This window comes from Anser cygnoides, chromosome 1 (assembly GCF_040182565.1).
Source record: "Anser cygnoides isolate HZ-2024a breed goose chromosome 1, Taihu_goose_T2T_genome, whole genome shotgun sequence".
Classification (NCBI taxonomy): Eukaryota; Metazoa; Chordata; class Aves; order Anseriformes; family Anatidae; genus Anser; species Anser cygnoides.
The window spans coordinates 29,825,896-29,841,287 of NC_089873.1; the positions used below are offsets into that span (position 1 = coordinate 29,825,896).

At 42.0% G+C, this 15,392-nt stretch overlaps 1 protein-coding gene across 7 annotated transcripts in view; it reads left to right on the forward strand.

The window, feature by feature from the left end:
- The window catches only part of DOCK4 (dedicator of cytokinesis 4), a 252,082-nt gene that overhangs the window by 937 nt on the left and 235,753 nt on the right, over positions 1 to 15,392 (forward strand). The gene's annotated exons all lie outside the window — the stretch shown is intronic.

The window sequence follows — 15,392 nt, forward strand, 5'->3', positions numbered from 1 at the left end:
ATTTATGAGATAAATGCGACCACGGAGCATCTCTTTTAATACCACCGACAAGCACCGAACAGCCTTCCCCTTGTTTGAATAGCTGCCGCCCGGGCCGCTATGGAAGTGCTACGCGTTGAGGTGCTACCCCTCCGCCAACGTCCCCCTGTTCGGCAGAGCCTTTAGGTGGGTGAACGTGGCGGAGCTTTGTCCAGCTCCCCTCTCCTCACTCGGGAGGGCTCGGCTCGTGTTGCTGCGACCTCAGCTCGCTAAAGAGGCGCGCTCGTGGCTCCTCAACAGCCGGCTCTCCTTGGATCGGCCAGAAAGCGTAATTCGCCGAAACAATCCTTCCTGGTTGTGCAGATATCGAAAAGGCACAAGTCGGTGCTTATTCTTGTTTAAATTCATTCCGTGGTTTTCTGCGATTCGCCTTCCAAGGGCTATTCAAGATAGTAACAAAAAGCCTCTGTTCGATTTGGGTCCGCTGTACCCCTGGGACAGGGGTGGCAGCGTGGTTCGTACAGCCACCGCAAAATGATGGAAAACGGGTCTGAAGTCGTTATTTTCTCTCAGGGGCTGTGTTTTATGCTGTGTGCTGGCTCACCTGCATGATGAGTGCTATCTGCAAAATCTTCACACCCAATTACGGTGTCAGCTATTGTGCTGCCTGGCAGCGGTAGGGGAGGCTGGAGAAAGAGTTGTCTCTTGCTGTATAATTCTTTAAACTTTGATTTATGAAAGCCGCTTTACACAATCCTGCATTTTGTACCAAAGATCTACTTTTGTATGTTCCTTTTTAAAGTCGTGCTATTGCTGTGTTTCCAAGCAGTTTTTAAATAACAGTGTGTTTATCTGCCCTGGTAAAACGGGTGCATTATAAAACCCTTGGAGAATCCTGATTAGTTGTACCAAGCATATGTATCCTTTGTATAAAGAGCTCAGGGCTTGCATTAACATCAGACCTCATCTGCATTTTCAATCTGAATTTTGCAGCACATGCTGTGTGCTGCACATTTCTACTGTGACATGCCAAAATGGATGAATAACCAGGCAACAGCCACCTGGCTGCACTGAAGGGTTGCTGGTAGCCAGGTGGCTGTTGCTCGCTTGCACAGCCTGATCCCCACTTTGAGGAGCAGTTAGTGCAAGTAGCCATCTCTTCGATTTTTTTAAAACTTTTGCCTGCTAACCATCGATAACATATAATTGCCTTTTTCTGAGAAGGCTGTTTTACTCTGAGTTCGTTTGTTAGTAGCATACTGCCATGATGACCATTACACTTAGATGTGAGAGTCTTTGTACTGCAATTTTGTGGGTTTCATTTCTAAGGCAGTACATTTGGTCAGCTCTTTATTATCCCCCAGGATGCTAAATGTGAGGCACTGGAGCAGCTTGCCCAGAGAAGCTGTGGATGCCCCATCCCTGGAGCAGTTCAAGGTCAGGTTGGGTGAGGCCCTGGGCAACCTGATCCAGTGGGTGCCCATAGCAGGGAGGTTGGAGGTAGGTGATCTTCAAGGTCCCTTCCAACCCAAGCCATTCAGTGATTGAAGTAAGCATTGAAATAGAAGTGCTTCTGAGAAAGTTTGCTTTGTCTGGGTTTTTGATACCTTTATTTGCCAAACAGAAGGTTAAACTTCTGTATTTCACTTTGATGCTTTGTTTGCATTGAATTATCCCCTCAGCTGTTGTGTCAAACTAGTGACAGCATCACACAAAGCATCCACCAGTCAGTTACGCGGAGCATGTAGCACAATGCATGCTGATGTAGGGGCAGGAGAGGTAAGCTTTTGTGGGTTTCTTGGATTGCTGTTAACAGTAGCTAAAACTGGTAGATGTCAAGTGGAGTTTGCTCAAATACATTGCATGCTGTTCTATACGGACTTGGAACATAACAGCATGATATTGTTTAGAACAATAACCAAATCCTTTGTTAAAATGAGTCATTTAAGACTGTGTAGCTGTGGATCCTCTGCAGACAGCAAACCAGCAAGTGCAGCTTTCAAAGTTGATTCTTGCTGGCTGGTGCAAACTTCTAGCTGTAATAAACTAAAAAATAAATACATAAATAAATAAATCACAAGAGTAAATGATTATTTTGTAGATGCTGTCTGGGGTAAAGATAGAAGTTCTGTTAGGCAGTCTGGATGTAAAGGATCAGTTTTTCTCTTTACCTCACCAGCTCTGCATACTGCTGTACTGTCTGTGGTCTTTGATTTACCTGCACCTTGTGAATCAAACCTCAGGTTTGATTAACCTGAATGTGAACCTTGCATTTATGCTGTCTGCAATGTAGGTGGCTTACTTTTGTCTGGTAAGCACATCACTTGCCAAATTTTGTTGGGAAGGCATTTTTCAGATTAGGATGGAAAGATCAGAGAATAATTAAGCAGTTGCTGAATGCCTCATCTAATTTATAGGTGGCATGTTGTTCCAGGTCCTGAAGTCATTCCATGTAGCATAATCTACCAATTTAGCTCAGAAGTTTAAATAGTGCTTGATATTTTAGTGTGGTTAAGCTATAAATCTGGCTTCCCGAAGGGGTGTGAAGTGTGGCTATCTCCCATTTTATAGAGGGAAACAGAAGGATTAAATGACTTTGTGCTATAAGCTGAGGTTTATGGGAGGAATAAGCCAGGAGTGTATTAGTTGATCACAGGGGCCGTATTGATTGGCACACAGCAAAAGCCGAATCAATTGGCTTGTGCCCCATTCTTCTGAGTTGCAGTTGGACGAGTCTCACTGGCAATCCTGTTGAAAGCTGCTGAGATATCTTTGTCTTCATGCTGCAATCACTTTTTTTGACTTTGAGGTAACATTACTGTAAGTGAGCTTGTTGTTGGGCTAAACAAACCAATGAAGAAGACCAAGACTGTGGTGTGGCCACTGTCATGATGTATCTGTCATAAGAATGCTAGGCATCTAATATAATGTGGTTTGTTTAACATGTGCTTCATCAACTTCTCTTCCATCCCTCCCCAAGCAGTACAAACAGTGCTCTTATTTCCCTTCTCCTATGTTGATCTTGCCTCACAGTTTTATGTGGAATTCAGTTTGCATTTTTGCCTTACGCTAATACAACTTCTAATAATGAACCTGCAACAAGCTGCCTAAATCTCTATTTAGAGGTGAGGCCAGGCAAAGCACAGTGCTTGTTGGGGCTTATGAACCCCTTTTGGCTAGGGAGCAGGTGGGGTGATCTTTGTCTTCTTGTTACAGCATGGACTGTTTGGGGCTGGTCACCTGCAGGGAGGTGAATGTGGGGTGGTACGGGGCATGGAGGCTGAACCTAGCAGGACATCCATGCTCCCTCCACACCCGGGGGCAGTGGGAGCCCACTCCCATTTCATGAAATACTCCCCAGGTTCTGGCTCTTTGAGATACAAGACTTGTGGGCCTTACATTGTCACGAAGGGTTTCATACCCATTTAGGATGACAGTCAAATAAAAATGACATTTTACTGGTCTTCTATATAAGCAATAACTATCAGTATCTTCCAGAAATGAAGTGATCTCAGCTTACAGCTTTTGGACTAGAAGTAACTAACTGCTTTCTGTTGGAGAGCAGAACATAAAGGATAAGATTTTAAAAGCCAGGTCATAAGACTAGCCCTAACTTACTTCTGTGATTGTGAAATCAGTGAAATTGCATTAAAATAAGACTAACACAAGATTTATTTTTTTAAATGGGTTTTTAATGGTTGCTTCCAAACACCTAGAGTCTTTGGTATGGGTGTAATCTGAATGTCCTTACCATCCCCTGAGGACAACCCAGAGCTGGTTGGTTCCTTAACACCATCTTACATAGCTCCCGTCAGAGTTTTCATCTTTCCTGTTCACTGTGTATATGGAGCTACTAGGGGAAAATTTAAGACTGATGTTATGGCGCTGGCAGCTGTATACTGACGACACTGTCTTTTTCTTCCTGTTCAATTGTATTGAGCTTTTTGTCACCATTCACCTTTTTCAGTGTTGGACTTGTGTGGCTACTAGCTGGGCAAGATTTAGCCAAAAGACAATGGAGCAGTGGTGAATTAAATAGCGCAAGGAGTGAAGGCTGATGGAGTCTGTGACTGCTTCTGGGAGCTCAGACAGCACATGATGCAGTCACTAAATTCTCTTGTCAAGGAGGCTACATCTGTTATTTTACTATTATCATGCAGATAGTGGAAACTTTTTGCAGTGCTGTGAGGTTGTCTGCCAGAACTGCCTTTTGATACAGCTTCTTGCTTCCCTCACCTGCAGCCAGGAAATAAAACCTCAATATAAAAGAGGATTTCACGTTTACAGACTAGTTCAAGGTGAACGTGTTATTTACCACTTTCCATAGTTTCCAGCTCATTTGAGTGTAATTCACTGTGCAGGTTTTGGTCTATAAATTCTCTGTAATTTGAGTCTTGGGATCAGGGAATATCCTGAAGAGAGCAGTTTGAGATCTTGGATCACTTGAGGTACTTGAATAGATGCAGCCACTGATGGAGCTTCCAGCAAAAACCTCTCATCCCATGGGAGAAGTGCTGCTTCATTTCTTTAGGTTGAGCAAGTACAAGTGGTGTTTGTGTGGGTTTTGGTTTTGTGCTGCAGGATTGGTAGTTGATTCTGTGAAGGTATAGGGAAACCTAGATATAACCCCTCAAAGTCCTCTCGAGCCTGTCTTGGTGGTTTTTCAAAGAAGGGTAGAAATGCAAAGATCTTGCTTCACTCCGTCTGGAATTGTGTTTGTTACTGTTTATTTTTGCATGTCCTTTTGTGAGGAATTGGGCAAAACGCCTTCTGAGGTGACCACTGTCCAATTTCCAGTTGGAAGCCAGAGATTAACCCAGAGGGAGATACTGTTTTTGTTTCCTAGTTTGCATTGGTGGTAGGAAGGGTCTAGCACAAATGTAATACCCAGGTTTAGTAGTTCTGAGGGGCAATCAATAGAAATACAGGGACATGTATGTCTAGGAAGGGTTTTGAGAGGCGTACGCTGCGCTACTTTCTCAAGGCCTAGTCAACTCTGTCTCTTCTGAAGGATGTTTCCCAGCATGGTCGTCAACATGCTGGTAACAGAGCATCTGTGACCTCTGTAGTCAGTGCTAGAAAGTTTTCAGCATTGGAGTGCGGTTTTCCTCTTGGATCTATCATTATGTGTATATGAATATTACTGAGACTGTTTTATCTCGGAGCCAAATAGCTCCAGTTACTTCATCCTTTCCTTGTAGGCCATGTTGGTCTTATCCTTGACCTTAACCTGTGTCCAAAACTGGACCAAGAAGCTCGATCAGGCAGAGCAGGAGAACCTTTCAGTGTGTTCCCCAGGCAGGGTGCCTGCCTGTCACTCCCACCGTGCTGTCTGTGCCTTCTGCAGCAGCATCACGCTGACTCATGTTCAGCTGGGAACCACAGAGCAGTCCTTCAGATCCTTTTCTGGGGTATGCCTGTCTAGACAGTCATTCTCCCATCCCGTATTTGTCAGCTGATTACTTCTGCTCATGTGTGACACTTTGCATTTGTCCTTAATGAACCGCACCTTATTTTTTCCATACTATTTCTCCTGGTTTTCAGCTGTGCTGGCTCGCAAGTTTCCCTTCTCACGTAAGCCTGTTGGAAGCACCTTGTCTGACAGCTTTGTTGTGAGAGATGCAGTTTAGGAACCGTGCTTGCTAACAGAAGCAGAACTTGCTAACAGAAGCAGTGCTTGACGAGCTACTGAAAGACACTTGGATGCCACCTGGATTTGCCATTAGTTTTGGATCTCTGTATGTTTAAAGGGAATGTTTTCTTCAGATCTTTACAAAAACAAAAGACGGAGGTGATAGGTACTTTCTGTCTATCTTCATAATGCATGTTTCTCGTTGTTCCGAATGCATGCTACATTTTATGTAGTTTAAATAGGATGTGATAAGTTGTCAACTGTGCTTTCTTAGGCACCTGAAATGTTTCTTTTGAAAATAATGCTGATCTAACTTCCAAATGCTCTGGGGTGGATGTAAGAGCTGCAAACAGTGCAGCTCTGAAAGTCACCTGTGATGGGGACAAAGAAAGAAGCTTGGATTTTGCACTGTGTAATGCATTGTGCTTGCTGGCTTCTGTTTTCTTGAGTAGGAAAATAGGATAGAATCTAATAAGAGTTTTGTAGGGATTTAAAAAAATCAGTTCTGGTATGGGATGAAGCAAGATGATGTGCTCTTGAAGGAGTGCTAATACAAAGGAAACCCTGCTGATACGGATTGCATGTTTCATCTTTCCCCAGTTAAGGAACCAAGTCATTTTTTTTGATTCACATGTGATATTTATCTACTTCTTTAATAAGAACAGCTGGAATTATTATAACTGAAAGTAAGGAAGTCTTCTTACTGGGCTCTCCAGTACTTTGAGTTTTGTTGTGTTGGTAGTTTGTGTGTGGAAAAACACAACAGAAAAAGGAATAAACCCCCAGATTGGGTCATTGGTTAGCAGAACTCAGAATAAGTCGTTTGAAGGATGACTTAACTTTATTTCAGTTTTGTTTGCATTACTGGATTTTGTCTGCTTTGTCTGCTTTTGGCCTTGCAGGGCTCTGGGAGCGGGTGGTGGCTGATCTCATGCAGTCAGGAGGTAAATGCTGAGCTTGTGCTGCTTTTCTGGCAGCAGAGGAGGAACGGGGTGCCCTTTCTCAGTTGCTGCTTGCTATTTCTCCATTCGGTTTTTAGTATTGCTTGCACTGAACTTAAAACTTCTGAGATTGATTTAGAAATGCAAAATGGTTCTTAACCATAAAGATCATCTGTATACTGACACCTTTTCTTCAGTAATTTGCATTGAATATATGTGAATCTGTAGATGCTGGGGATAAGAGGTGGGCATGAACTGCAATAGGGGCTCTTCTGTGACAAGTTACTGTTTTTTTTATTTTTTAATAAAGCATTTTTATTTTACTATCAAAACCCATTAACTATTCAATGAGATATTTCATGTTCTGAAGTTATTTTAAATTACAAGTTGCAGTGCAAAAAGTAACTGATTGCTCCACAAAGCCTTATTTCAACTTGCCTACAGAACAACATAATGAGTGAAGGATGCACAAGATGCCTTGTGGAGAAAGTTGTATTTCTGAGGCTTTGTTTTCTTATATAAATTGAATGCAAGTTAGCTGCAAAAATTGCATTACTTAAGAATCATACAAACAGCAATTGGGAATTGATTCCTAATAATGTGGAAGGCTATATAACTATGAAACCATTATTTTTCTGTAAGGTAGAATTACTGTTTTTCTAGGTAATGTTCTCTGTGAAATCAGATACATTTCTGAGGAAAAGTTCTCTGTAAAGGTGGTAATTTGATTTTTTTTGAGTGTAATGTCTTCTAATTTTTTTTTGTAAAAGAAATAGTGGCCTTGGAAAACTGAAGTGTCATTAGTGATTGATTAAGGCACCTCTGATTCCATGGGCACAGTGGAGAGACACTCCCTGAAATGACATGGTAGAGAAATCGCTTTTAGGTTGTAAGTGCTCACTTCTGGTAAGTGATAGTGGTAGCTTTTGTAAAGAATAAAGTTGGCTAATACTTTGTAACTTAAAAGCATGTGTAAAGCTGCTTTTCTCGCAGCTGTTAGTTCTGTGAGGATAAGGAGCTTGACATGCAGCTTCTGCCTTTGCATGGGATTCAGAATTGCTCCTTTCTGGTGTTAACATTATCCTCTCTAATTATGGTAAAGGAAGAAGAAATCTGAATATGTATTTTTGAAATGATTTACTGGATAAGTGCTTGCAGAGCTGCAGTGTTATTCACGGTTAATAGTGGAAACTTCTTGAACATTCGTCACTTATCTGTCTCTTCCCTATTCCTTCACCTTCCCCCCCTTCCCCAGCTTCCTTCCTTTTTTGGTTTGTAAAGCTTCAGACTAAAAGAAAAAAAAAAAGAGGAAATCCTAAGGTGGAAAACAACGGAAGATCACTGCTCTTCTATTTCAGTGTAAGAGCACATGTCAGTGCTGTAGAGAGTTCATTCCTTCAGCTATACTTGCTTCTCTTCCTCCACCCGCCCATATTGGAATGAAATTGAATAGCTAATTATAACTGAGGCCAAAATGCTGTGACTTCCTGATATCCTTTCTTCTGCTTGGGATAACAAAGGACCCAAAAGCTAAATCTCCTTTCTCACTGGGCCAGCTGTAGTTTTGAGTGCTCAGCTGTGTCAAACAAACAGGCTTATTCCTGTCTCTTGCCAAGTTAGAGGTAAAGTAAGGGTACAGGTATCTGCCCACACATACTTTGCCATTATATTAATCTTAGGAAAATGTGCTAATGATAGTAGTATGCGTTCCAAGTTACACGTTTTCCAGTTACTTATATAACAAGAAAGTTAAATTTTGTACTTAAATTTTTTTTTTGCAAATCGGATTGGAAGACAAAATATTTGGATATAGTCCTTTCTGCATGCAAGTTAGGCTTTTTGTAATTTAATTATCTAAGGCCGTTGAAAAATTTCTTACCACCAATTAATTGAAAAAGTAGTAAAAGATGCTGAAAATAGGTAAAATTTTAAAATAATACGGACTTCCAGGAAAGTGTGTGGTGTTCTTGCATGTCAGAGGCAACTGTTGGTTTAGAGTTTAATCCTCTTTGAAGGTTGTATTTTGAGATGTGCTTTGTTAAACAATATTCAGAGGAATCTGAGATAACAGGCTTCCCAAGTTCTGATTTAGGGTAGTATGGAAATCCCTCCTTCCACAGTCACCTGCAGAGTTAACATTTTTTTTTAGGTTGCCCTCTGTGGTTTCTTCTGGAAAACACTGTGATTCTGTTTATTTTTTCTTCCCCTGCTTAAGTAAGTGGTAGCTTTTTCTCAAGCTATGCAATTATAATCTGCTCTAAGAAGCAGTATTTAAAGCTTTTTCCCTTGGTGAAGAGCATTGGCTTCCTAGCAGCGGGAAGGACGTGTGGGGTCAGTTCTGCTGCTGCTCCCTGTCTGTTCAGTGTTAGACCACAGCCATGGCTTTTGCTTTTTCACGTTTAAACGTGGTCATGCTTGCTTACGTTCAGAAATTTCACTGGGAAGCCTGAGATTCAAAAATTGTTGGGTTTTGATGTATTTACATGCAAAGGAAAGTGTTTTGTTTCAGTTCTGCAGAGTGTTCTGCTGAATAGGCTGGGGCTGGAAAAGAAATGCATCTAAAAATGTGTATTTAATAGCTGTATTAAGAAATAACACCAGTTCTGAAGGTGATTGAGATAAAGTACAGAGGTCAGTTGTTACATTAAATAGGTACAAATTGTGTGGTTTCTTTTTTTCCCTAAAACATTACAAAAAAGCAACTTGTTAAACAAAGAAAGTGCAACTGTAACTGTAGAATTGCCATGAAAACCAAAGCGATTTCTCCTACAAAGATCCCTTTGGATTTATATGTATAAATAATGTTTCTAGCTCTTTTGTGAGCAGCCAGCTAACTGCTTTATATGTGGAAATGTCTTCAACGTGGTTGTGATGCTGATGGAGATCTTAGCACCATATCGCTTTCTCACCTCTGAGTGCGGTTTCCTCAGCAGAACCGTGGCCAAATAGCAAGAGGCTGCTGTGGAAAGGCTTGGTCTTAGAGAAGCAAAGGTAGAGAGTCAAGATATTTAACCCCTAGGTGTTGAATAGACTGTTTTAAATTAACAAGCTACATATTTTTGTTAATCTCTGAAATTGATCTATTGTTTGCGGAACTGTCGTAGGTTTGGCTTTTTAATGGCCCACATAAAACACCTTTTATGCTTTTATGGACCTTATGCAAAAGTTCAAAAGCACTGTAGACTACAAATACCGGGTTTTGTGTAGGCTGTGCACAGTTACGGTACCATATGTTAGAATAATTCAGGAAACTTGCAATAACATTGCCTTGAATACAAGGAAAGAGCTTAGGTGAGCTGAGTGTCATTGCGTGGGGGTCAGCGCAAGCATGGCCTGGCTGGGCCAGCTCTGGGACCGTCCTGGCTCCGGCCTTGCTCTCCCACAGCCTTCTGCTTTTGTAACAAGCAGTTGGGAGCAGCTTATCTGGCTGACAACAAACTGCCCTTTTGGCAGGGAGGGATTCCTCCATGCCAAACCAGAGATCAGCACCTCGAGCTGGGCTGGGGCTGCCCCCCACAGTAGGCCGGACCCCAGGGCTCCTCACCAGCCTTGCTGGAGTGCCTTGCAGCCGCAGCGTGGTGCCGGGCTGCTGCTGGCATCCGCGGGCAGCTGCCAGGGCTTCTCTGCGTGGTGCTGGACCTGGCTCCATCAGGTGAAGTAGACTTGAGAGTAAGCTACAACCCAGTGAGAAGTTTAGTTAGCCTGTCAAGAAATATTGTTGTTTTTGTGGGGCAGGGACAAATAATGAGTCAAAGTAGGTGGTTTAGTTTTGTCTTCTCATCCTGCTGCAGTGGTCTGGAATCGTGAGTGTGCTGTTTTCTGAACCTACTGCTGCTTCAAAAACTTCTGCAAATTTTAGGCCATTCCCACTTGTTAGTGCTATTCAGATGGCTTTAATTTGAGCACTTTGACTAGCTCTTTCCTATTGTACGGGCTGCTCATTAAGCCATCCTTGCTTTCAAACTGTCTCCACGTGCAGCAAGCAGAGCTGTCTAAGCACGTGTCTTGGAAACTAAGTTGGGATCGACTCTTGTCAACTCTGAGCAGGCAACTAAAATGCAATTTGAGTGTCACAAGGTAAGAAACTAAACTCTGAAGTTGCAACTTCAGTTCTGTTGATACAAGGTCATCTAATTTTTTCAGGGAGTAAAACTTCTGGAAAAAGATAGAACCAAGAACTAGTAAGTGTACTGTGAGAGTTCAGTGAAATGTAAGCAACTAAGTAAATCAAAATGAGCACAAATGTGACACTTATGACATCCTTTCAAGGGTTCTGTGTCTCATTGTTGCACCCCAAACTGAAGCGGTCAAAACTTGAGTCCTTTCAATATAGTATGGGAAAGGAAAACAAAAATTTCTGCTTAGTATAAGCAAAATATATTTTATAATAACATATTTATGTGGTTGATAGAAGACAACTGAGTACCCTTGGATTAACGAAACTTCTCCCAAAAATGTCTCAGTCCTGTCATTCAGCAACATATCTGTTCTTTATGCACCAAAATTGGTACTCAAGCTCAAGGGAGGTACTCTTTTCTTAATTATGTGATTTTTATGTTCTGTACCAAATATGGTTTTAGGTACATTACAAGAACATTTTAGGACAGGAGAAATTATTTGCCTATGTTCTATGGGGATACTAGACTCTTCACATCTAAGACATTGGAGCACCATCCTTAATTCTGCTATGGTAGCTATAAAGCTAGGGAATCACATATAATGTTAATCATTTTGGAGGCACTTTCTTGTGTCTTCCCCCACATCCTCCTCTCAGTTAGAGGAGCTGTGAACTGACTTAATGTGTTCAAGGCTTTTTTTGTTGGAGGTATCCCTAGGGGGGCGTGTGGTGGGTATGCTTGCTGTACAACTGTGTATGAGAGTTAGGACTAGAATGTGATGCATGACCTGTGTATGTATTTCTTTCCAAGCTTTTTCAAGCTGGCAGTCACCTTGTTTGTGACACTTCCAATTGCTAAGTGTGTTTTCAGCCTGTTTTCATACTGGATTTTCAATTTGTCGCGTCTCCCTGCTGTTCAGCCCTACCACAATGAACTGAGAGTGAAGGGGAAGAAAGAGCTATCGTGTGTCTGATAATCATCGGGCTGGCTCAGATCAGGACTATGTTTTTTGGAGAGTTCCATAGCACAATCTTAAAATATGTAACTTGTCTGAAGAATTTAATATTCTCTCTTTTTCCCTTGAAGTCTTGAATCATTTAAGGACCTTTATTAGTAAAGGGGAAGGTAGTTGCTACCAGGCTTCAGTACCCTACCCTTGTTTTTTGCAAAGATAGCCTGATAACCATCAGTGTTCACATCTGTATACATGTAATTTACATAAGAAAACAAGTGGCAATATCAGTTTACAAAAGGAATTGTTTTGTGGGTGATGTCTCCTATAGAAGGGTAGATATTAAGACAAGCTAATGATAAGTGATTTTTAAAAAGGAATAGATTAGTCTCATCAGATACACATTTAATAGACAAGCTAGGCAGATCTGGCTTTGCTTCTCTTTAGTCCCAAAGGCTAGATAAAGAAGTCCATTGTACAGCAATTTTCTTTTTCTCTGGAGCAGATTTTGTTTCCAGAAATTCATCAATGTGTAGTTCAGTCTTAAAATTGTTTTTGACTTTTCTCTAGTACTCATAGAAGTTTCTCTTAGCTAGTTTGGAATCACTGTGTTCTGCATGGACGTGGATCTAAGTGACTGTGGGAAGGCATTCCTGCAGCCTCTGGTATGTCACACCAGCCCCCGGAGGTGAAAGGAATGCTGTGGCCTCAGATGTTGCAGTGAGATACTGATACCGCTAGTGTAAAACGATGCTGTACTGTTCACGTGCTGCAAACCTGATTTAAATACCCTGAATTCTGCAAGCTTAGAAGTGCAACAGGGTTTTGTATTATCTGCATTGTAATCTACACGTGCACATCTCTCATGTAACACGATCCTTTCTGTATAAAGTTAGTTTCAGGCTTATTGGTTTATATTTCTGATAATATGAAGAATTTAGGAAAAACAAACTAATCTTTGCAGTTGTGCGGAGATGTATGCAAAGATCTTGGGCCAGTTATTTTATGTTTACTTGCAAATTGTTTTTAAATAAACTATTTGTTTTGGTAATCTTGCAAAGGTGAACTGCTATAGATCATGAAGTAGTGTAAGTGAACTAAAAACATCTATGCTAATTATGTTCTTATTCGTTTTTGTTTGCTTGTTTTTCTTGAAAATATGGAAGCTTGAAGGTTGTTGCAGCAGCTTCAGTTGGAAGGGAAGGGAGACTCGGACAGAGATGGGCCTACAGAGCTGGACTTGGCAAATGTAGTAGGGGATAGTGAGTATCAGACTAGGGAAGTAGAGACTGGATTGAGGGATTTTGGAGCCTAAGCTAAGTGGTAAGTAGGGGCAGAGGTCAGACTTGCAGCATGCTTTTATCATGTCATGAGGTGGGATTTGCAAAGGGTTTACTAGTAGACTGGCAGAGGGGAAAACTGGCAGGCACAGGAGGAGTCACAACTGTATGGAAGACACAAAGTATGGAAGCATGGGAAGCTTTCTTTATGCTCCACTGACAGCCTTTTTGGGGCATCTGCTGCCTGCCTGTCTGGGATGGAAGTTGTAATTAAGGCTTGCTGCAAAACTTGTAGACCTTAGGCAGTGGTGGGAGCAGACCTTCTGCCCAGCCGTTTCTGGAGGATGTGCTGTCAGGGATTGCGTTTTTTAAGGGGTATGTAACATGACTTACAGTGTTATTCGGATATTATTAAAGCACACTTCAGAGACAAGACCACGTCGGGATTCTGAAGTGCTTTATTCACCTTGCATTTTCTTGGTACTTTGGCTGTGTAGTTTTAGGTAAGGACCTCAGATCTGAACTTTCTGTAGTCAGTTGTGTTTATCTCAGTTTGTAGGTCATGCGGGTTTTAGTTCACTAGATAACGACTCCAAGAGACTCTTGAATGCTGCTAATGAGATTTCAGCTAATCAAAAGTTCTTCTCCTGTGGTGCCAAGTCAGGGCTTGCTGCTCTCTGAACGAGCTGTTCCTGAACATACAAAATTCTCAGTTGCAGAAAACGGCTTGGAAACTTTTGGCTGAATGCTTGATTGTGACCTAAGAAGAGCGCTTGAATTAGGAGAGCTGATGGCATACTGCTGTTCCCTGCATTGCGTGCTCAGCAGCTAAGCTGCTAGTGCATTAACAAAGGGTGGGCGGTTCTCAGCTACATATTGAGGATTCAGTTGCTTAGGTGACCTACAGATGACCAAGATGATGGCTGATGCTGAAAGATACAGACGGTGGCAGGAAAAGATGTTATCTTTAATTCTGCTTTACTGGGGTAGTGGATTCTGTCAATACTGTGTTGCTTGCGGGAATCAAGCTTGAACTTCATTTGTAGGGGAACTTTGAGGTGGCCAAACCAATCTTGATTAAATGACACGTTCAGTTGGCTTTAACGGAGTGCTGTGTTCACTCTACGAAGCGTCAGCATTCCTGGTATTATTTGTACCACCTCACTTAGAACCAGTGAAATGTAGGGACTAGCAGTCCCTGGTGCTTGTGTACCAAAAATACCATTTATTAAATAAAAAGAAGAGTATGTATTTGTTCAGAAGTGTAGAAAGTGATGAATGAGTGTGATTTTGTTGAGCTAAGGTTGATTGCACATCATAGGGCTTCTTTTTTTGAGGTCACGCTTGCTGGAGGCTGCTGCTTAGAGCATGTCCTGGAGCTGCTGGCAAGCATTTTATTTAGAAAACAGAGTGAGTGTGTGAGTGCACGTGTACCAATAGTGCACAACTGCCATCACAAAGGGCCTTTGCAGAGAGTGATAGGAGTTGAACCTCTATTATCATGAACTGTGTACTGCAGAAGTACAATGAATGCCTGTAATGTTTGTGAAATGGCCTTTTTACAGATGAATCACAATAGATAATTTTAAAATGTTTTAAATTCCTATTTTCTTGCATAGTTCACCTCTGTCATCTTAAATATTTATGCTTTCTGGTTTATTCTTACAAATATGATTGCAGTTTTCAAGTAATGCAGCTGTGTGTTGTGGGAGACACACTGGTGACCTTACTAAAGACCGAATTCAGGCCATTCGGCTACTGTCCAAATTCTCTGCCAGCTTAGCTACTTGACCACCTGCTTCTGTTTTTTCATTCCCTTTGCAAATGTAGGTTTTGTTCATTTTCTGGCATCTCAACTTTGCCTTTTGTAAAGAGAAATTAAACCACGTGGGTAAGGTCTACGCTCCAGAGTGCTTAAGGGTTTTTGCAGTTCTTGCAGTCATTTGAATTTCCACTAGCTGTTCCTGCATGGATTTGCAGGGAAAGAACAGAGGATGGCAGCTTTTGCACCTCCACGTCTGTGCTGCCCAACCAGGCTTGTGTACTTCATCATGTAGGACATAAAGGCAGCTGTGCAGTTCTGCGTAGTCACACGGCAGCTTTCCTGCTCTGCAGGAAACTTGGTGGATGCTCAGGTGGGAGATGTCCGGGTAGCACTGACGTACGCCTGGGGTGTGACTCTGTTCTTTAAGCTGTCAAAATACGCAGCTCGGGTTTGTTGTCTCTGCTCATACCTCTCTGACATGGAAAAACTAAAGGGAGGAAGAAGGAAATACAAATCATAAATCTGACTTGAAGACATGATGGTGAGTGCCTTTCTGAGTATGAATCTCGTAATAGCCCATAGCGGCTATGAAGCGCTGGATGGGGAGTCTGCAGTAGTGGCTTAGATTCCCACGTCTGCTACCGACCTGCCCATTGACTGGGTCCGAGTTATGCGACCTCAGGGCTGGGCTTGTAAAGCAGACACTGAAAGGCTGGCTCTCGCTG